Here is an 11,206-nt window from a genome sequence, read left to right on the forward strand (position 1 = left end):
AAGCGAATTTCTTTTATGCTACCTCAGTCTAAAAAGATTTGTTATTACAGTTTGTTGCAACGATAACAAACTGTAAATAATTCAGTTTCAAAAATATCAAAGTAGAATTTGTGTTTACCGAAATACATGTTTTTATGTTATAAAAATGATGAGTTATGACTTTTTGTGTTATTAAAAGAAAAAAAAATAGCAGTTACGATGTCAAAAAAAATGTAAAGAAAGAAACTGGTAAAAAAAAAACGTAAATGAAAGTTTGTTTGTTTTTTTGTTGTTTTGTTTTAAATAAAGAATCGTAGTTGAATTGGATTGTTTGTTTATTTTAAAATAAAAATCCACTGGACCACAAAGTTAATTGCGAAATCACGGAAAGTATTTTATTTAAACTAATTTTTAAAAAATAATTCTTTTCAAGCATTATTTTTTAGTTTTTAGTTTTAATATCCGCCGAAAAAGAAAACAAAAACAAAAAGAACAAAGTTGTGAGAGTACTTGGAAAAATCAATTGTAGAAGTGATATTCCCCTGAAGGTTGAGGGTTAAATTCTCAGTTTGGGCGCCAGAAAAATACAACTGCAAATTACTTAGGACCTCTATCCAGTCATGGTTGATGGAACGAGGACCTGCTACCCTCGTGAGGTAAACAAAGGATTCCGTTCATTATTCCGTCCAAATTCCCGAGTTCGACGGAAACATTCCAGAGTTCGATAAGATAACATGCCGGAGCTTACATCGACCGAAACGTTGTGAAAATGACACACAAGATGAGAACGGTATTCCGAAGAATCTAAATAATATGAATAACCAATTCTCATGTGAAGAATTCAGAAACGTAACATGCAAAAATATCTGTATATTTCTAAACGAAACGTATTTAAATGTGCCATAAAGTTAAATTAGATAGGTCATCATATTTTATTATACTGGAATATAAATTTAATTTTTATTTTACATCATGGTCTATTTAAAAAAAATAAGTTTTTGTTAGGAATATACAGTTGCCTTTACTAGACTGGGGATTTCTTTTTAAAGTCGTAAAAGTTTGCATAAACAAAACATAACTTAAGTATCTGGTATATTTTGAATGAAGGTAGTCCACAGATTTAGCGTGGTATTGTTGTGGCTGTTGAAGCGAAAATGATAGGCAAGTGGCAATGAAAGAAACGGCGTTTAAACGAATGGATCTACTTAACAGTATGTTAAAATCAAAATGACCGCCATCCTCATCCCTCACACTTCTGATGACCTTTCTTCTAATTTGTAAATTATTTTCATTTGCAAATAAGTAAGGCAAACTGTAGTATCTGTTCTGTTCTTGTACAGGAGAAAATAAATCTTTTGGGAGCTGGGCCAATTTTTATTTTTGTTCCATCTAGAGTGCCCTTCTGGGGGAGCTGCATATCCTTCACATAAAAAAAACCCTACCTTGTATCTAACTATGTTCTAGATGAGGGGGAGATAATAAATAAGAACCAAATTAATCGTCAAGTTTTTTTTTTTTTTTTTTTTTTTGTTGTTGTTGTTGTTGTTGTTGTTGCTGTTGTTGTTGTTTTGTTTTGTTTTGTTTTTTCACATCGAAGTACGAAAACTACAAAACTTCAAGTTTGGGCTTGCCTGAATGTTTAAATAACTAACGTGATATTATCTTAATTTTAATCTTTGAAAAATTATTTATAACGGTTCGGGTTTCTTGTTGAGCTGATGTTGGCGTTGTAGTTGTTGTCAAGGCTGACATGCATATCATATATCAATCGCTATTAATCAAACAATCCGATTTCTGACTCAGTTACTGAACTATAGACAAACATGGCCGATGTGTTCCTTATCATTTTGTTCTAAAAGATGGGGCATCCTACTGGATACCAGATATTAATCCGCTATCTAAGATATTCTAACAAAGAGATCTTTTAAGATTATAATCCTTCCTATAAGTGCAATTATGTGTATCTCTCTTGCATTTGGTTCACGGGGTATATTTGCCCTGTAGTTTAATAAATTATTTTCCATGAGTCAGTGTGCTCCTATAATTACTGGAATGGTATAAAGACTTCAATTTTTTTCATGTCATACAGAAGATCTTGGCATTTTATATTTTCCCTCTGAGTTCTGTTTAACCCAGCATCATTGGGGATACTAACTTCTGCTAAGGTTGCTTCTTTCTCCTTTTTGTCCTATATCACCATGTCAGTTTTAATAGTTCCGTTTTCTAGATATGCAGGTGTAGGACTTGCATAGTCATAGTGGATTTCCAACTGTTCTTTCCTGAATATGTTCCCAGGACTTGCTGCTAAATACGTATGGTACGATACGTGCAATATAAAACTGAGCTTTACTTACACAACGAACTTTTTACATTTGTATGAATACATAACTTCTCCTTGGAAAAAATAGTGTGAAAAAAAGTGCGAACAAAGCAGCAATCTTAAAGTGACGTCATTGTGTAATACTAGAACTCTTCGAATCCTGCTTGCTTGTTTGCACATTGAACATTTAAGGTATAGAAAAGAAGCCGAAAGTGACGCGAAGTGTTTTTTTTATTTTTTTACATAGGCATCACCACTTATCAAGGTCAAGAGGTCACTCGAGGATAAGGGTTAAAGAGTGTACAGTAGAAATTGGGCAATATAATAATCGTTAGTAATGGAAATTCGGTAAATTTGTAAACATATGGAACGGCTCATCAAAAACTTGTTTATGTTAAACTTGAAGACAACCACAGTGTAGTCAGCTGGAAAGCAGGAAAACGGAAGACAATTCTATAGGCGTGCAGTTCTAAGAAAGAAACTTTGTTCATGGAATCAACGTTTACTTTTAGGCACAGATAAAGAGTGAGGGAAATTATTGATAGTGTTTTCTGCTAGACGAGTGTTTCTAATGAAGTTTGGCGAGGGGGGACCATAGATTGGAGCTGTAAAATAGGGGAAGGCGTGTAGAATAGCGGAAGGCGTGTAGAATAGCGGAATACGTGTAGAATAGGAGAATGCGTGTAGAATAGTGGAATACGTGTAGAATAGGAGAATGCGTGTAGAATAGGGGAATACGTGTAGAATAGTGGAAGGCGTGAAGAATAGGGGAATACGAGTAGAATAGGGGAATACGTGTAGAATAGGGGAAGGGAAGTGATACGAAAGGTTGGATAGAAGTAGAAGTGGTAGCAGAAAGATCGCAGTCGCGTTCAGCTGTGATCTTTGTTAAGATGGCCTGTTTATTGGATCACGTTTATCTGCTGCCATAAAAATCGTTGACTCCAAGCAGATAAACAATACGCTTTCAAAGATAATAAGCAGTAAAAACAATTAACATTTGTGCCTGCAAAGCATTACTAAAACCAATGCTACTCCTCTCCAGAAGAGCATTTTATGTTTTCTTAGGTAATCTCACATTTCGATTACAAACTGTTGTACACCAATAAAAGAACATTGAATATTATATGTTACAAGGAATAATTTTCCCGGTGGACTAAGTCAAAAGAAAAATTTTAAAATAAAAACATAATAATATAATGTCGTTTACCAAATTTTATCTGTGTTTGTTTACAATATCACGTCAGCTTATACAGGGTGACCCCCCCAAAAAAAAAGCTAAATGAAGGCCATCTAGAACATATGCTGTAGAACGAAGAAAAAAAGGCCAAAGACCCTAGTGTTTTCATGTGATGTTTTGCATATAATAAACTAGTTATGACCAAAGTTTCATTTCATTCGGACAAAACACTAAGAAACGGGGCCTAATTAGAGTTGGGGCCCGTTTTTGGGGGGCCACCCTGTATTTGGGCTTGACAATGAATGCACTGGAAAATTCATTTCTGATTAATGTTTAGTTTTAAAATATGCAAACGAAGAAATGATTTTAAATGGTATCTCTTATTTTATCGTGAACTACCATTGTCCTGGCGTAAAATACGCTTAAATATGATATTTTGATTAATGCAGATTTCGTATTTATTATAATAATAAATACGAAATCTGCATTAATCAAAATATCATATTTAAGCGTATTTTACGCCAGGACAATTGGACCCAATATATAGTAATGATTTAATAAGTTTTAAAAATGACTTGTGCGCCACCACCGAAAATCGAAACCAAAACGTTTAGCTTATAATTTACTTTTTCCATTGACGTCAATGCCTGACCTATGAAGACATTTGCTGCAAATCTAAAAATTAAAACATGAACCAATAGCTGTTACGTTACGCATGCATATTCGTAATGCTGTCGTTCGACCTTCACCTGGCAAATTTCATTTCTTTAATTTTCACACTTTCGTATGGATTTTCTCGAGCAAAATCCCAAATATAAAGTTTCGCATGAGTTCGAATACCTTATATATGAAGTCTCATGTCTGTAGACAAAAAACTGACAAAGGAGTTTGGTAGGCAAAATTTTTAAACAAATATATATATATATATATATATATATATATATATATATATATATATATATATATACGCATACATAAATATAGATACAGAAAAAGGTTTGTTTTTACTATAAACTTTTTACGAAAATATTACGCAAGTATAAATCATGTAGAATATCTGCACGAATATAATTACAAATAATACTTAACTAAAGATGATCATCCCTTAAGAAAACCGAAAAATCTTATAGGGAATTGATTAAAATGAATGTTTAAAAGCATATGCAAATTAGCTAGATATTTTGCTAGTGAATGCAATTCCACAACCCATATATAAGAAAGTTGTATTTTCTTTTTAAATAAATAGAAGGAATGGTTTTTACTATGAATATCAATACAAAAAATGAAACAATTTATAGATTGTACTCATTAATAAGAAAAAAATTAAACTAACATGGTGAGGTACACCCGGGCTTGAACACGTGATCTGTAGGCGAATGTTCTACCACTGAACTATATCTCCAGTTGACGATAATTCTGTTTTTTTTGTTTTTTTTAAGAAATGATTTGCTGAGATTTTATTATATCCCTTGAGTGGTGTAATATAGAATATTCCCCTGTAAAAATTCTCCTCTTTTTATTTTAATGCTGCGTATTGCTTTATTGCAGGTCAATAATTTTTTTTTTTAATTTTGAAATTGCTATGAAACGCAGAAACGTTAAATTTGGTACACTGGAAGAGTATAACAAGGTGCATTATTTACCAGAAAATATAAAAATTAGCATAACTTTAATAATATTCGTTCGAATTCCATAAAAATCAATGACATAAGGCACCTTGTACAGTATATATTTCACGTCTCTGCGTTTCACAGCAATTTCAAAATTAAAAAAATATTGACCTGCAATAAAGCCATACACAGGGTTTATAAGAGAGGAAAGATTATTTTTAAGATCGGGTTTTTTCGATCTCCCTTGGTTATCGGATGAATTTCTATACAAAACATATCTAAGAACACTGCCAGACATATAAATTACCTTTGTGTGAAATTTGCAAAAGATACGCTCAACCGTTTCGGGACTTATAAGGAAAGAAAAGAGCTCACACACAAAGTGACTTTTGTATAATAGCAGATATAGATAGAGATAATCATTTATATGTGTTTCGGCGATATAACGCCTTTTTCAGGACTAGAATCAATTGTGTGTTTTTTTTCTTATTCTTTTTCTTCGTCTTTTTTCTTCTTCTTTATTTATTTATTTTTTTTTTCGTCTTTTCTTGCCACCAGAAAAGTAATGTCCGTATGTGCTTTCAACAGTGATATTTTCAAATGTTCTAACCAGGAGAAAATCACATGACTGCGTGAAATGAATTTGTAGATTTTTTTTCTTCTTTTATCTTTAAATAACACTTGCATAGAGGGAAAAAAATCACTAATTTTATATTTTACTTTTTATATTTTCACGATAATATATTTTTTGTATTTATTCCTAGTCTATATTCCCTTTTCGTTCTTCATTTCACGAACGTGGCACACATGATATCACATGATATCAAATAATCCTGACAGTCGAGTCGGATGCTTTAGCAAGTTAACATTATGAAAAGAAATAATGAAAAATAATTTTGCATGTTTTTTTTGTTTTTTGTTGTTTTATTTATTTTATTCATATCTGTTTTCTAATCCCAAATTCGAAAATACGAGCAACTAAATGACGTGACAGAAAAACTTTGTCTAAAGAACCTCAAAACCAATTGCTTTATTTGCACCATTCAATTATGTTTGTTTAATCATTTTCGATTGTAAAAACAGGAATCAAATGATTTTTTTTTTTTTCAAAAAAATAATCCGCTATAATAATACGGGTACATGGAGGGATATGATCGGTGATAGCCAACTGTGTGGCTGGCACACATGAAGATTGCAAGAAAAAATAATGATTATTCAATCATGCAAAGAGAACATGTTCATATATACGAGAAATGTTGCGCTCAATATTCGCGATGCGCTGATGTTACGCGGTACGATGAAATTCTAACGCACGATCGAGAACTTATTAGATTAAGCAACTATTAACGATTAGTTGAATTATGTCATATCGATCACGAATTTTTTTCCCCGGATGCTGAGTGCGATTTCAATATCTATAATACACATATATTACCTGTATGTTAAATGTATGTATGTATGTCTCCCTAAAACTTTCAACGGATTTTCATGAAATTGGTATCGTTTTGAAGCTCGACCCTTCCGGCATCAAATATCGAAAAATTGCTCTCAACTGCGCACTTTTCTACAAGGAGGGATTTCTTTTATCGCCGATATTTTCGAAAGTCATTCCTTCTTTTCCATTGACTAGGCTTAATTTAAATATCCGTCACTTCCGGTTTGGAGATAGGCGCAACAGCAAAGCCGTCATGTTTTTTTGTTTTTCATTTTTTGGCGTTTTTTTTTTTTTCTTTCGCGGTACGGTTTCGAGCCTGCCTGCCTACTGCCACTTTTTTTTTTTGGCTCAACACAGACCTCTAAACACCTGGACAACGCAGGGCACCCAGGCTAGTATTAGAGAAAGGTGGATAATTGTCAATACCCCGGCGCTATAAACACAATGAAATCATAACGAATTAAAACAAACAGAACGAAGAGGACAATATAGTCATACTCGGTTCTGTTCATTGTTGAGCACTTTTATATAAACATATTTACTAGATTAAAGTATGTGGACATAGAGTTACGTTTTACGTCTGATTTGGTTCTCGTGTAGTCATTCTGTCGCTGGTGGGAGCCACGCGTTTTACGTCTGACCTGGTCGTCGGTCTGCTCCCAAAATGAACGAAGAGCAAAAATCCTTTTCCAGTTTTATCCGCCGCGCATGTCTAAGGGGTGTTTGCGTTTACTAATGTCTTAGTATCTGGGACTGGTCCATCCTCTCTCTCTCTCTCTCTCTCTCTCTCTCTATATATATATATATATATATATATATATATATATATATATATATATATATATATATAGTAATTTATAAAATATATATGGCGATTAAGCTACACTGAATATTCGGCGTTTCATCCACTCTAGGACTCCTCAGGCTTATGCGCGAATTCTGTGTTGTTTATCGTTTTTATATGCTCCTCTTCTATTGAGATTTTAGTTAGCCAATCAGTTTTCTAGTATCTACCGCGCCCCTTCCTATCAGCCAATGGGCATGCATTTTATCGGACAAAGGATCTGTTTTAAAACCAGGTTAGTGTTTTTTTGTTTTTTTTATTGTTAGTTTATATATAAATATATATATATATATGTGTGTACATACATATATGCACATATATATACATATATATATACATATGTATATATGTGATCGTTTATATATATTCATGTTTATTTAATTTATTTATTTGTTTATTTTCTATTGTTTTTGTTAGTTGTAAAACTATTTTGTATCGCTATCCTAGAGTAAATTTTATTTTGTGAACACAGTTATTTGCTATTTCTCTTCTACAGTTTAATAGATGTTGTGGTTCTTTAAAGTACAGGATAGCAATTTTTTCATGAAGGCATAATCTACATGGGTTGTCTAGATGCCTACACGTGGTAGCTTGTCTTATTATTTTCCATTCGACTACCGGCGAATGTCCGCTTTCTTTGAGTTCCCAGTATTTATTCGCTAGTGCTGCTTTTATACGATGTCTTTTATTGTTGAATGTACTTTGTGGTCATAGTATCGAGTTTTGAAATCTAAGGAAGTCATGCCTACGTAATATTTTTTGTTATTCGGGTTTTCTTTCGCAAATATTGTTGCCTGATAAACTACGCTTTTTGTTAGACATTTATTTTGAACTGGGCAAAGTGTGCGGTGTCTACCGTTGCATTTATCTTGTCCGTTATTAGTATTTTTATTTATAGTATAGTTCTTCTTGTCCGGGGTTTGGTTTATTATTATTATTATTATTATTATTATTATTATTATTATTATTATTATTATTATTATTATTATTATTATTATTTCTGCTAGTGTTAGTTTTATTTTTGTCATGGTGTTTACTTTTTTATTGTTTATTTTGTTTATGCTTACATTGTTTTTATTTAATAGTTTGTTATTATGTTCTTTAATTATGATCTCTAAGTTTTCGCAACAACTGTAGGATAACTTTAAGGTATTTTTATTGAAGATTTTGTGTAAGGAGTTGGTTGCGGGAAAGTGTTTTTCAATAAGATCTGGAAATTTCTTGCCAAGTTTTGTTTTAAACATTTGATTTTATGGGGCCGTATACCAAATTATAGTTCTTTTTCTTCTATTTTTAATTTTATTATAGTTATTGGTGTTTTGTTGCTTATATTTGATATCGATATTTTTGTATCCACTATTTTTTAGGGCTGTTTCGTAGATATTGGTTGACCTGTTAAATGCATTTTCATCGCTTGAGTTATTACTGAGTCTATTACGATCGAGTTAGGAATCTGTTTTATAATTGATGGTGGGTGATTGGACTTAGGGTTTACGTATATTGGAGTAGCGTTATTTTTTAAGTAGGGTTTATATGTGTTTTTATCTAAATTTAACGTGACGTCCAGGAAGTTTGTTATTTTATGTTAGCTGATACGTCTACTTTTAGGCCTATTTTTTTCATTTCCTTGTGTATGATTTTCTTAAAGTTATCTGCCTTGACTTTGTTGGAGTTTTTTTATTATAGCTAGTCTGTCATCTCTATATAGGCCGATATCTGTAGTATCGAATATGTTTGTGAGGGTATATAGAATGAATAATCCCACAAGATCTGATACCTCTGCAGAATCCCTGGCACCCATCGCCAAATCAAACGAATTTTTCATTTTAGTTTTTATCCATTGGTTATTGTTATTTATTAGAACTGATTTTCTACATTTTTAATGATGTTGATTTCTTCCGAGGATATATCAGTGTATGCCTCGGCAAATTCTAGGACAATGTTAAAAAGTTCTTCGGATATCGAGGGATAAAAGTCTATGATGTCAAACTGTATAAACGTACATTTATCTTTGTTTTCTATATTTATATATTTCTACAGATATATATATATATATATATATATATATATATATATCTGTAGAAATATATTTTCTTATAAGATATACCAATCCTTATTTAAGAAGTTCGATGTAATTAAAGAGCAATATAGTGAATAAATGACAAAAAACTATATTAAAAAAATTATGATATTGACCATCTTATAATTTATTCCTTTAATTCAGTTGACATTTACAATTCTTGATATTTATGTTTCGTAGCGCAAAATCAATCACTTAATTATTATATCAATCAGTAAATCTATTATGCCCTCAACTCATCAGAAGAAATAGCAACAATCAATCCGTCAAAAGGAAATAAAGTGCGATTTGACATGATTAAAAATGCGAAAATTGGAAGAGAAGCTGCAAATACTGTCAAGAATTATAAGATGGTTAACATCATGAATTTTGGAATATAAATTTTTTGTCATTTACTTACTATATATATATATATATATATATATATATATATATATATATATATATATATATATATATATATATATATATATATATATAGTCATTCACATACAGTACTGTTTCGTTGTATCACAACTCATCAGTGCGGCTACACATACATGTGGATCGAATTTATAACGATCGCGTTGACAGTCGGCGGCTGTAACCATCGGACCTAGAATCAATGCCCGTAAATATTTCTCCTCAAATGCCTCTTAAATTAGCAGTTGCCCGTCGCAGAGTGCTCGAACTGTAAGTTTGTTTACAAACAAACAGTGGGCTTCGCTTAATCGCTTAAATACGCATTTGGTTAAAATATATTTACAAAGTGCTCAACCCAAAGAGAGGGGCTTATTAGTCATCTACATACAGTACTGTTTCATTGTATCACAACACATCAGTGCGGTTAGACATACACCTTTTCCAAGCCGTGGATCGAACCTACAACCATTGCGTTGACAAGTTTTGATCTCACTACTATATATTAGATTTAATATATTAATCGTTATAGCATTATCTCTATAATAATAAATACGTAATCTGCATGAATTAAAATATCATATTTAAGCGTATTTTACCACCGGACAACGCTGGGCGGCTTGCTAGTCTTCTTATAAAATTTCATATCTATATCCCAGGGCTTCTTTCGTATAGCTCTCTCTATATATATATAAAAGTGTCGGTGTGTGTGTGTGTGTGTGTGTGTTTCTACCAAACTTCTCTGTTCTTTGGTTGATCTACACACTTGAAACTTTAATACATTTATACGTTAAACTGCATTTTTTGTTTGTTTGTTTATATATCCATATGTCCTTAAGTCATGTGGTGGTAAATACCGCTGGAAAGCTAAGTGTGTTGGTTTCGATTCTAGCTGATGACACCTAAGTCATTTTTTTTTTTTACTTTTGAAATCCTTACTATATATTGGGTACAATATAATAATCAATGGAGTATTGGCACTATAATAATAAATACGAAATCTGCATGAATTAAAATATCATATTTAAGCATATTTTACGTCTCGCAACACCTTTCAGTACCGCAATACCGTGGGTCTGATTCCCGACTATTTATCACATGGTATTTTTCAACTCTAATGTGAATAAATTCCTATGGATCCATCCTTTAAAATAATGTATATACTAACCAAGTTCCACCATACTTGATCATGCTGTCTCGCCATCTAAAACAATACTTAAGCTTTATCCTAGAGAGACCTTCAGGCCTTGATAAGTGGTAACCTCAAAAACCCTTAAGGGATATGAATAATCTTCGATGATTTAAAATGTATCCAATGTATTTAAACTGTATTTAACAAACGCTTAAATCATGTTTGTA

At 32.0% G+C, this 11,206-nt stretch overlaps 1 long non-coding RNA gene across 3 annotated transcripts in view; it reads left to right on the forward strand.

Annotated features, from left to right (window-relative positions):
* LOC145297590 (uncharacterized) overlaps nucleotides 1-11,206 on the forward strand; it is a 496,342-nt gene that overhangs the window by 41,893 nt on the left and 443,243 nt on the right. The window lies entirely within an intron of this gene.

The sequence above is a fragment of the Euprymna scolopes genome, chromosome 18 (genome assembly GCF_053919585.1).
Source record: "Euprymna scolopes isolate OS-2025 chromosome 18, ASM5391958v1, whole genome shotgun sequence".
In the NCBI taxonomy this organism is placed as follows: Eukaryota; Metazoa; Mollusca; class Cephalopoda; order Sepiida; family Sepiolidae; genus Euprymna; species Euprymna scolopes.